The sequence below is a fragment of the Chionomys nivalis genome, chromosome 1 (assembly GCF_950005125.1).
Source record: "Chionomys nivalis chromosome 1, mChiNiv1.1, whole genome shotgun sequence".
NCBI lineage: Eukaryota > Metazoa > Chordata > Mammalia > Rodentia > Cricetidae > Chionomys > Chionomys nivalis.
The window spans coordinates 89,895,704-89,907,756 of NC_080086.1; positions in this window are offsets into that span (position 1 = coordinate 89,895,704).

A 12,053-nucleotide genomic window follows, 5' to 3' on the forward strand; every position below is an offset into this window, starting at 1 on the left:
AAAGAAGGAACAAGACAAGGTTTTTCCACTCTTTCAATGGGTAGTCATTATTATATTTGTGGTATTAGCTAGAGAAATAAGACAACTGAAGGAGATCAAAGGACTATATATGGGGAAAGAAATCAAATCATCTTTATTTCCTGATGATATGACAGAAGTGGAAAGAATGCAAGAGCATGAGGGAATAGAGGACACCAAAGAACCAATGTCTTCTAGATACAACAGGAGTGCTGCACGCACAAACTTATGGAGACTGAGGATCATACACAGAGCCTTTGCAGGTCTGCATTAAATGAGGGCCTAGGGCTGAAAGAAGTGGACACAAGGCCCCACCCCTAACCCAGAAGCTATCTCTAATTGATAGCCCTTTGCAAATGAAAAAAATTAATGTTATCACAGGCAGTCTCGCTGGTGAAGTAAACCACTCTTAAGGGTAGCCCCCATGCCCAGCAATAGATGGTTAACACAAAATGAACTCAATGGCATCTTTGGAGAGTCTTTGTCTTACAGTTAAGTCAGTAAGTCAGGACAATATTTTTTTTTTCCTACCTTAAAGAACATTTGTGTATACTATTGCTTGTGGTTTTGTGTTTTATGAGATTCCTGTGTGTGAGAACATGTATGACTCTGCCTAAATGTGTTTCTTGTGCATTTTGTTTGGCCCTTTTTCCTGTCTGGTTGCTTTGAAATATTCTGATGTGTTTGCTTCTGATTTATCTTAGTTTATTAATATTCCTTAGAAGCCTATTTGCTCTTTTAGGAGAGAAAGAAATGGTGTGGCTCTGAATGGGAGGTGTCAGAGGGGAACTGGGTGGACTAGAAGAGGGGAAACCATAATCAAAATACATTGAATAAAAACACAAAACAGGAAATGTTTATTTTAGTAAATAATGTATCAAAGTAGGCCATGGTGTTAATTTCTGTAATTTCATAATTCAGGAGGATGACCTGTGATGATCATACATATCCTGGCTACATAGTTATGTCAAAGTCTGCTTGGGCTATGCAGTGAGACTCTGCCTCAACAAAATCCCAGAACAATAACAATGAAATAATTACAATAGTTGTTCTTAATTATGATGACTAACTGACTAATATGAATTATTTCTTATGTGAAAACTAATTATGAGTTACACACACATATATATCTTCACAATTTTTCTGTAAATGAAAAACATTTCTAAAATTTAAATATTTGCTTAAAAACTATAATATAAATCCATTTTCTCCCAATGAAATATGTTTGCATATTAAAACCACTCCTGAAACCAAACATTAAAGTGAATGACAGCAATAATTAAACTTTTCCTTCAACTTTTTAGAAATATTAATGAATACTTGATAATTCAAAAAGTATACCTTTTTTTTTCTTAGAAAATTTTATTGCTGCCACTACTTAGCCACAATAATTCTACCTCTGCCAAGCTAGCAACACTAGACTCCACATTTGCATAATTAATTAGTCCATTTGTGTATGGGTTTTCAATCCTTTACCATTTTAATTGAGCAAACAGAACTTGTGGGACCTCCTTGGTGCTTTTTCCTCTTCAAGCATCTGCTTTGCTGGCATTTGTAAACTGTGCCTTTGAGTCTTAGCCACATGGCATGTCACCACCACAGGGAGCAAAGAAATGCTAATTCCATCATGTCAAAACTTAAAAATACTACATCTGGGAGACATCAAATGAGTCTTCTAACATAGCATTAAATTACCTCATCATTAAAGCTGTAAGGAATTTGAACATCCTTGAACAGGTTGGAGGTTGGAATAAACAAAATGTTAATACTTGGTGTCTAAGCACTGAAATAATGTAACTTGTTATACAGTTCAATCGTTCTTTAAACTGCTGTATGTATGCAAAGCTAAGCTGACTTTCCTGAAGAGAACCTGGGTATTATTCATAGCTTAACTTTTACTCTTGTTCTACAACAGAAAATTAAAATCAATCTGTTTTTCAAACACTTAAAACAATTCTGTTGATGCCTTATTTAAATATTTACTGAAATATTATGTGACAATCCATCACAGATAATGTTAGTTTTTCTAAATTGCATTCTTTTCCAGCAAGTTAGAAATTATAGAAGTAAACTGTTAAATGATTTATACCATTATACTCTATAACATTGCCTTATTTATGAACTGTATCCATTCTGAGATCTGCCAGATCATTTCCTTCCTAGATGCTCCCATTTGCTTCTTCTGTAACCCTGGACAATTATTTTCCTTCTGTGGTTTTGGGGAAAAAATTCCCTAAATTCCTTGCTCCACATTGTAATCAAATGATCTTCAATGTCCTTTTCTAAGGATAGAATAATAAGTTGATTATTATTATTATTATTATTATTATTATTATTATTATTGAGAAGCAGAGATGGCAAAACTCAGAGACAAGTAACTTTAGAGTTCTAGACTATGTTAGCAAGCTTCCCGGGGAAAAGGGTTTGTGTCATCTTGCAAATTGTTGTGTAGAGTAATATGATTACTTTCCTTAGCCTTTGGTAGAAATTAGAAATTAATATTAGAAAGTCACTATCTTTCCTACATTGGAGGAATAAATGGAAGGAGTGGAGTGGTATTGGCAGATCCCCAATGCCAAATGTTAGTATCTGAAGCCATGACAAGTCATACTCAAGAACTAGAGAAAGTAGGAGGAAAGCATCAAGGCAGAGTGAGAATAAAATTCTGTGTTTTATTCCCCCCCACACATTTAGTACTGGACAAATACAAGCTGGACACAGCTGAATAGATGGAGAAGTGAACCCTACAGAGATCAGCAACTGGAAATAGGGAAGCAAGTAAAGGAGCTATGTGCAGAGGCTCTCTGGTCAGAAAGCTTTGTATCTATACCTAAATCTACACATAGGAACACCAGTCACAGAAGTGATGCAATTAGTAGACTAGTATTTGGGAGGTGATTATGCTGTGGAGGAAAAAACCTTCATAAATGAGATCCCCCTTGCCATATAAAGACAAAGTGGGCTCTCAACAAACACCAATTCTCCTGGAGCCTTGAACTTGGGTCAGCATTTGGAACTGACCCACATCGTGTCATTTTGTTGGAACAATTTGAACAGACTGAGATCACTCCAAACAACACAGCTCCTGATGTCTGGTTTTTCAGGTGCCTTTAGTTTCATGGTCACTGAGGAAGCTGGGTCATATCATTGATAAAATAATACTATCAGCCAATGGGTAACTTCTGCTGCCTGCTTTTTTTGAGACCCACTTCTGCCTCTCAGTTTCCTGAGATTTAAAATTCTTAGGAAGCCTGCCATCTCTGTGAAAGGTGCACTTGGGGGCAAGTCAGCAGGTTTTCCAAAACCAGTCCCTCTAAACCATTACCTCAAAAGTACAGATGTACTGAAGATTGTTTCTTTAGACAGTGCCGTATGCCTTTAAATCTTGCTTCTCTTAGGGCAACATGAGACCAGGTAGTTTCCCTTCAACTCTTCTTCTTTTTTTTTTCTTTTTTTAATTAAAATTTCCACCTGCTCCCCGTTTCCCATTTCCCTCTCCTCCTCCCAAATATTGCCCCCTCCCCCCACTCCCCTCCCCCTATCCCCACTCCTCTTCTCCTCCCCCCACACCATTCCCCCTCCCTCTCGATACTGAAGAGCAGTCCAAATTGTCTGCCCTGCGGGAAGACGAAGGTCTTCTATCTACGTCCAGGAAGGTGAGCGTCTAATCAGGCTAAGCTCCCACAAAGCCAGTTCATGTATTAGGATCAAAACCTAGTGCCATTGTCCTTGGCTTCTCATCTGCCTTCATTGTCCGCCATGCTCAGAGAGTCCAGAATCAACCCATGCTTATTCAGTCCCAGACCAGCTGGCCTTGGTGGGCTCCCAATAAATCAGTTCCACTGTCACAGTGGGTGGGTGCACGCCTCGTGGTCCTGATTTCCTTGCTCATGTTCTCCCTCCTTCTGCTCCTCATTTGGACCTTAAGAGCTCAGACCATTGCTCCAAATTGAGACTCTGTCTCTACCTCGATCCATCGCCAGATGAAGGTTCTAAGGTGATATGCAAGATATTCATCAGTATAGGATAGGGTCATTTCAGGTTCCCTCTCCTTAGTTGCCCAAGGAACCAGCTGGGGACATATTCCTGGACACCTGCGAACCCCTCAGAGATGCATCAACCTTCAGCTCTTCTTAAATCTCCTGCAGTTGGTTTAACTCATCCCATTTGGGTCTGGGTTTCTAATCAAAAAGAAACAATTTTCAGTCCACTTATACAAAGGGTACTAGAAGTATTCTAGTTGAAGATGCTGACAAACCACACAGCAACCTACCTCTCAGAGAAGCTAAAACCTTGGAATGGAAATTTTTATTATGATTTACCTAAAGACTTAAATATGTAAGCAGCACCAATAAAACGATTGTTTCAGTGTTCCTCAAATGTTGCCAGACTTCATCTAAGATCAGTTATTTACTATTTACATCCTATCTAATCTGATAAAGATTTTGAAGCATCTAATTAAAACAAGATTTGTGTCCCACAGACAAACAATAATAGTCTGAATTTCATCCTTGGAGTTATTCAGTAACTTCATCAATCATTTTGAGTAATCAGAGGACCAAAGTTGGAAGAGACTTTGACAACTGCCCCTAAAATGGAGAAACCTGTGTTCCAAACAGAAACACAGTGAGAATCTAATATATTCATAAGACTGAGCTGAGACAAATAGAGATGCCACAATCAAAAAATAGGATTGCAGGACTTGCAAGAAAAGAAACTACTGCATGTAACAGTCAACATAAAAATAAAACTAAGCCTAAAACCACAAGCATTTTATACTGCTATTTTATAATAAATAACTTTCTCATGAGAGAAAATTTTCTTTTCATTTTGAACAATTAATGTTTTATTTTTTTATATTCATTTTTTTATTCTTTTTTAATTAAAATTTCCAACTGCTCCCCGTTTCCCATTTCCCTCCCCCTCCTCCCACATATTGCCCCCTCCGCCCGCTCCCCTCCCCCTATCCCCACTCCACTTCTCCTCCCCCCAGTCCACTCCCCCTCCCTCTCGATACTGAAGAGCAGTCCAAATTCCCTGCTCTACAGGAAGACCAAGGTCCTCCCACTTCTATCTAGGTCCAGGAAGGTGAGCATCCAAACAGGCTACGCTCCCACAAAGCCAGTTCATGTATTAGGATCGAAACCTAGTGCCATTGTCCTTGGCTTCTCATCAGCCTTCATTGTCCGCCTTGTTCAGAGAGTCCAGTTTCAACCCATGCTTATTCAGTCCCAGTCCAGCTGGCCTTGGAGAGCTCCCAATAGATCAGTTCCACTGTCACAGTGGGTGGGTGCACGCCTCGTGGTCCTGATTTCCTTGCTCATGTTCTCCCTCCTTCTGCTCCTCATTTGGACCTTAAGAGCTCAGACGGTTGCTCCAAATTGGGTCTCTGTCTCTCTCTCGATCCATCGCCAGATGAAAGTTCTTGTGCCATTCTCCTTGGCCTCTCGTCAGCTCTCATTGTCTGCCACATTCAGAGAGTCCGGTTTTATCCCATGTTTTTTTCAGTAGCAGTCCAGCTGGCCTTGGTGAACTCCCAATAGATCGGCCCCCCTGTCTCAGTGGTTGGGTGCACCCCTCATGGTCCTGACTTCCTTGTTCATGTTCTCTCTCCTTCTGCTCCTCATTATAACCTTGAGAGAAAAGTGTGAAGGAGAGGATGAGGGGAACTGGGGGAATCGGGGTGATTGGGGTTAAAGGAAGGTTGGATTGGGGAGCAGGGAAACTCATACCTTAGTTAAGGGAGCCACCTAAGGGTTGGCAAGAGACTTGAACCTGGAATGGCTACCAGATGCCCAGGGCAATGTCCCCAGTTAGTTCATTGGGGCACCTGAGGGTAGGGAACCTGAAATGAACCTATCCTATAATCATACTGATGAATATCTTGCATATCGCCATAGAACCTTCATCTAGCGATGGATGGAGATAGAGACAGAGACCCACACTGGGGCACCGGACTGAGAGAAAATTTTTTTAAAAATTAATATGTTGAAAGTGATATTAGAGACTGGCGGTGATTACATGACAGAATCCCAGTTCACTAGACAAAATTATCAGCTAAAATTATCTGCACCTAGTAGCCTTGCTTTAAAAATTAAAGAATTAATTTTTCTAAGTCATATGGTACTCTTTAGCATCCATAGTTCTTTACATATCTGGATTTATAGAGAGTCCTGTGAATAGCAACTGTTGGCAGTGTCTTCAGAATCACTTGCAGGAGAGCTATGGAAACCATAGCAAGCAAAGATGACAGGTAGTAGAAAGGTTCATGGACAAATAACAGTATCATGCCAAACAGTCAGGATTTTGTCTGTCTGTCACAGCATGCGTCAGCCTGTGGGCATCTGTGGGTGTGTAATCTTACTCAAGTAATTTAAAAATAATTTGGTGTTTCTTGCTACATTTAAAGATAAAGTAATTTAGCAGTTCCTGCTTAGCTACATACCAGGAGATGTTTTTACACATACACCTGGAAATACATACACATAAGAAAGTTCCTGATAGTTGACACAGTAAGAAAGTAGAGACTACTCAAAAGTTCACTGGCAAGAGTATAGACAATGGAATAATTATAAAATGAGATTCTATGCATCAATTAAATGAATAATTTATAATTACAGCCATACATGTACATAAATCTCAGAAACATTCTCACGAAAATACATTCAGAGGTCAACTTCACAAACAATTAAGACAAAGTATTCTATTTTTGGAATATGTTCATATGTGATAAAACTAGAAAAATAATATATATTCTGAAAAAATAATAAGCATACATTTCAAGTAAGAAGTTTCCCTGAGGCTGAGTGTTGACATGACTCTGTGAAACAAAAAGAAGTGAGCAGCTTTGAACCATTTTGTGAGTGCTGTATCTTAGACTGTTTGTTAAATTTTCTGGAGTTAGTTCTATTTATAAGCTTTAAAATTTACATACAGTAGAGATTTTAAACACATAAAACAATTCATAATTTTAAAATAATATTTTTGTGTAAATAGCCAATGAAAATATAAAAATGTTTCCATTGGGGAAATGCAAAGCCAAATCACAGTTGGGTACTGGAGAGATGGCTCAATCATTAATGTGCTTGTGAAATAAACTTAAAATCTCAAGTTCCTCCCAGCACCACACAAATAGCCAGACTATGGGGGCCCATGGTTGTAATCCCACCATAGGGCAGTTCCTGAGGAGCTAATGTAGACCTATGGAAGGAGAGGTGGAGGGAGCTCTGGAGGGGATAGGGGCAGCTAGAGCCTGCTTCATTGCTGGTAAAATAAAGTGCTGCAGCTACTGTTTCAGTTTTTCCAAAACTTCAAATACTACCTAACAGTTCCACTCCTACTTACATATCCAGAAACCACTGGAAGCAGAGATTCAAGAACCCGTGCAATGATGGGCACGGCAGCTCTATTTACCACGGCTAGTGTCCGTGAACAGATCTCTGCATGAACAAACATGGCACAGGCATGCAGTGGCATATTAGCTTCTGCTGAAAGGGAATGGCACACTACCATACGTGGTAAGTGGATGAGCACTTTCCTGGATGAGAGAAACAAGACAGAGAAAGTGGCATGGTTTTATGTATTTATTGGACCTAGTATAACAAACTTCAGACACAAAGCTAAAGAGTAGAACCATATGGCTGTCTATTACAATATTCAACATATTTTCCCTAGCATGACCACAGAGGAGCTTCCTTTTAACAATATACATTATTCATCTCTCATATATGTAAACTCATATTAAGTGTATTTTCATTAAGATATTGAGAAAGTCACATCATTAAAGCTGATATCTAATAAATATATTTTAGAAATAAATAACCAACAATTATATTTGGAAATAAATAGCACATACATTCACTCATCAAACACCAGAAATTAAAGTATTTTATGCCAAATAACAATCATACCTTGAGCCACAGACCCTCAATTTTGATCACTCTCAGTTTTTAAACTCTCTTCAAATAAATGACTGAATATCTGCTTTCATCGTAGCCTCTCAATTGGGATCATACTGGACTGTCAGTGGGTTTAATATATACTTATTGAATAAATAAACAACAAAAAGCTAGTGGAGGTTGAATATTCTTCAGTGTCCTTCATCTGTCCCTCGCAATTCTTCATTATTTGTTGTTGCTTAACTTTAAGTTGTAGTATGTTCTAGAATTCAAACATTCATTATTTTTCCTGAGAAGACAAATAAGGATACATTGAGAAAGATCCCATATATACCATGATCACATTTTATATGACTTCTCTTACCTGCTGCCTTCATCCACAGTCAGGATCCACACTTGAGCACATAAACAATTAAATATTCTTACACATGTAATATACTTACACATGTAATTTTCCACTACTGTTTCACAGGAATAATCCATAAAATTCTGGAAACTCAACACAGGTAAGTGTGATAAATTACTTTTATCTTTAAATGTAGCAAGTAACATCAAATTATTTTTAAATTACTTGAGTAAACTTACACACCCACAAATGCCCACAGGGCTCACGCAGGCTGTGACAGACAGATGAAATCCTGACTCTTTGGACTGTTTGACATGATACTGTCATTTGTCTCTGAACCTTTCTGCTGTCTGTCATATTCGCTTGCTTTGATTTCAACAGATTTCCAACTTGATAAAATGTAGAATCCCTCAGAAGGAGAGTCTCAATGAGGGTTTGTCTACATTGGACTGCTAGATATCATAGTCTGTATGCATCCATTTCTTTTTTGGCACTTTAAAGAAATAAAAATCATAGATCACTTAAGTGACATACATTGAGAGTTTCTAGAGATGTTTGAGCAGAAGCGGCTCATTTAGTATGTGCTGGAGACCTGAAACGAACAAAGGAAAAGGGAAATGTTAGCATTTATCTGTTTCCTGCACTGCCTACATATGAGAGCAGGCTTTGACCACTACCCCATGAGTCACTGCTGCCTCCTTGCCTTCCCACCGTGGTGGACTGTCACTTCTAATAGTGAGGATAATAAATGCCTGTCCTTTAAATTATTTCTTCTTGCATATTTGATCACAAGATAAATGGACTAGCACTATTGTGTAGAAGTCAGCTTACAGTGCCAAATGATAAAGAAAAGCATTGCCTCAATAGCTAATAGTTTCTAAATTATACAAGAGAGTAAAAATAGTTTTGCCCGTGACAACACAACACTATTTGACTTTAGTTTATTCATTGAATCTTTTTACTGAGGATTGCATTCAACACTGGGAAGAGGAGATTCATTCAACACATGACCTTCCCTACACAGTCAACACTCTGATGATTGAAACAGATAGGAAATACAGTTAACCTCTGCCACACACACACACACACACACACACACACCCCAAACAGTAATGATTTTTGTTTTTATTCTTATTTTTTCTGTTTCAAGGTATTGAATCCATGGGTTCATACTGACTAAGCAAACTTTCTTTTTTAAACAACACTTTCATTGCCTTCAGACAATATATTCTTTGGAGAAAACTTTAACACAATAGAAGATTATATAGTACAGAATCATCAGGAGCTGGCAGTACTGTTATATGGTGGGATCAGCAAACATTTACATCAACAGCCAAATCTCCACACAAGCACCACAATGCTGATGCTGATGAAGCAGAACAGTGTGTCCAGGATATGACTGATGCTCCATGATGATGCTCACAATGCCACACAATGCTATACGATGCCCCACAGTACCTCGTGGTGCCTCGTGATGCACCACAACACTTACCTAGTGCTTCCTGGCATTCATCTTTGGAACCTCAATACAACAAAAGTTATATATTCAAGGCCCACAAATCCTGGCCCCACCATGCTGCCAATATGATTATACTGAACAAATTACTTACCTTCTTAACTACTTGTCCATTTTCTTTTCAGATGAAAGAGTGTATCCTCTTGGTATATTTGATCCTGGCCACCGTAGCCTGACTACTCAGTTCCTCCCACCTAGTGCTGTCAGATAAACGTGGTTTTTTTGCAAAGTCAGTTCTATGCTATTCGTGTAACTAATTCAGTGGTTTAAAGTCTAAGCTTCCAGTTTTCCCATAGTTTTGCAACAGCCAATTTCTCTGTCAAATTCAGTTTTCTCTTTATTTTTGTGCTCATGAATCTGTTTTTTTTTTTTGTTTGTTTTTTTTCAAGTGTAGTTGAATATTGCCCTCTGTGAGTCAGGGCTTTCTTCATATCACATTATGATCTTGATAAGGCAGGATAGAAAGATAGAAAATTAAGGTAGAATGGGAAACAGCTCCCTACCCTTTCAGAACTCTTAAATGAAATTTAAGAATTTTGACACAACTGACCAAAATGTTGATATACCTCATACATGAAACTGCTGTTCCTTTGCTAAGAAACATCTCAGGCAAAATTACTAATATGTCTAATGAACCATGGTTAAGACCAAGATGCATCCTTTAAACTCTGTAACCTTTGATTATAGCCCCATAAGCACGTCTTTCTCACCATAAACCTGAGCAGCAGGTCTCATAAACTGCTCACAATCTACCTTACAATGGAAATTCACACAGGAGACATGGGAAGTTCACATTGCTATTTAATTTTTTAGACATTAACCTTTGAACCAAGTTATAAATTATATACCTTGAACAATTTGATTTCAAATCCCACAGAATTGAACATCTGGATATTGTTAAAACACTAGTGTGTCTCTTAACAGCTGTGTCTTCTACACCTCTTTGTTGTCTTCCTTCTTTATTTACTTCTTTATTTTCTCATTGATTACATTGATTCATCCTACTGCATTGTATTCCAAGATCCCAGCTGCACCTAAATTCTCTGAAAGCTTTTCTAGTTCCTGAGCAATAGTAGGTCCCTGCTGGAGAATTGAACAGAGTGGAAAATCTTGCCTGGGAATGTCTAAGGCATTTTTAACTTTAAGGTATTTCTAAAAAATACCTAAAAATAACCACCCTTACAAACCCCAGCTGAACTTAGACCCTTACAACAAACCTACTTTCATTTGAGTGAAAGGAGGTGTACCTTCACATTATAAAGTCATTTATTGGAATTTCTTTTTTGTTAAGCACCACATAATCACTTCACAATTTTATATGGCTTGCTTAATTTTCCCTAGATGAGCACATTTCATATGTAACACATGGGTTTTGTAACACAGGCTTGAAAGTATTCTAGCTGTCACTTGTCTCCTGAAATAAAAGCCCTAGGAGTATCTTTTTAATCTCTTCCTTTTCCCCTTGCTCCTCCTTCTCCTCCTCTTCTTCTTCTTCTCCTCCTCCTCCTCCTTCTCTTCCTCCTCCTCCTTCTCCTCTTCTTCTTCTTCTTCTTCTTCTTCTTCTTCTTCTTCTTCTTCTTCTTCTTCTTCTTCTTCTTCTTCCTTCTTCTTCTTTCTTCTTCTTCTTCTTCTTCTTCTTCTTCTTCTTCTTCTTCTTCTTCTTCTTCTTCTTCTTCTTCTTCTTCTTCTTCCTCCCCCTCCCCCCTCCCTCCTCCCTCCTCCCTCCTCCCTCCTCCCTCCTCCCTCCTCCCTCCTCCCTCCTCCCTCCTTCTCCTTCTCCTTCTCCTCCTTCTCCTTCTCCTTCTCCTTCTCCTTCTCCTTCTCCTTCTCCTTCTCCTTCTCCTCCTTCTCCTTCTCCTTCTCCTTCTCCTTCTCCTTCTCCTTCTCCTTCTTCTTCTTCTTCTTCTTCTTCTTCTTCTTCTTCTTCTTCTTTCTTCCTCTTCTCCTCCTCCTTCTGTTGCTGCTGCTGCTGCTGTTGCTGCAGCTGCTTTTTTTTGCTTCTTCTGCTCCTTTTCCTTCTCCTTATTTTTTCTTCTTTGTATTACTTGTGTTTTTATGTTCGCAGACAAAGTTTTTTGATAGTGTTGGTCTTTCCTAGCCCTCTATGTAGCAAGTAGTCTCTACACCTTTTAACAGGAGCCTTAAAGTCCCAGCCTTTCAGACTTCTTTTCAACGCTCAATTAAAGATGTCACAATAAGCTAAAGGAGTGTGCTAAAAATCTGAGGGTAAAAAAATATGCTCACAAGTTCTATCTGTCCATGTTTCTTCATTCTT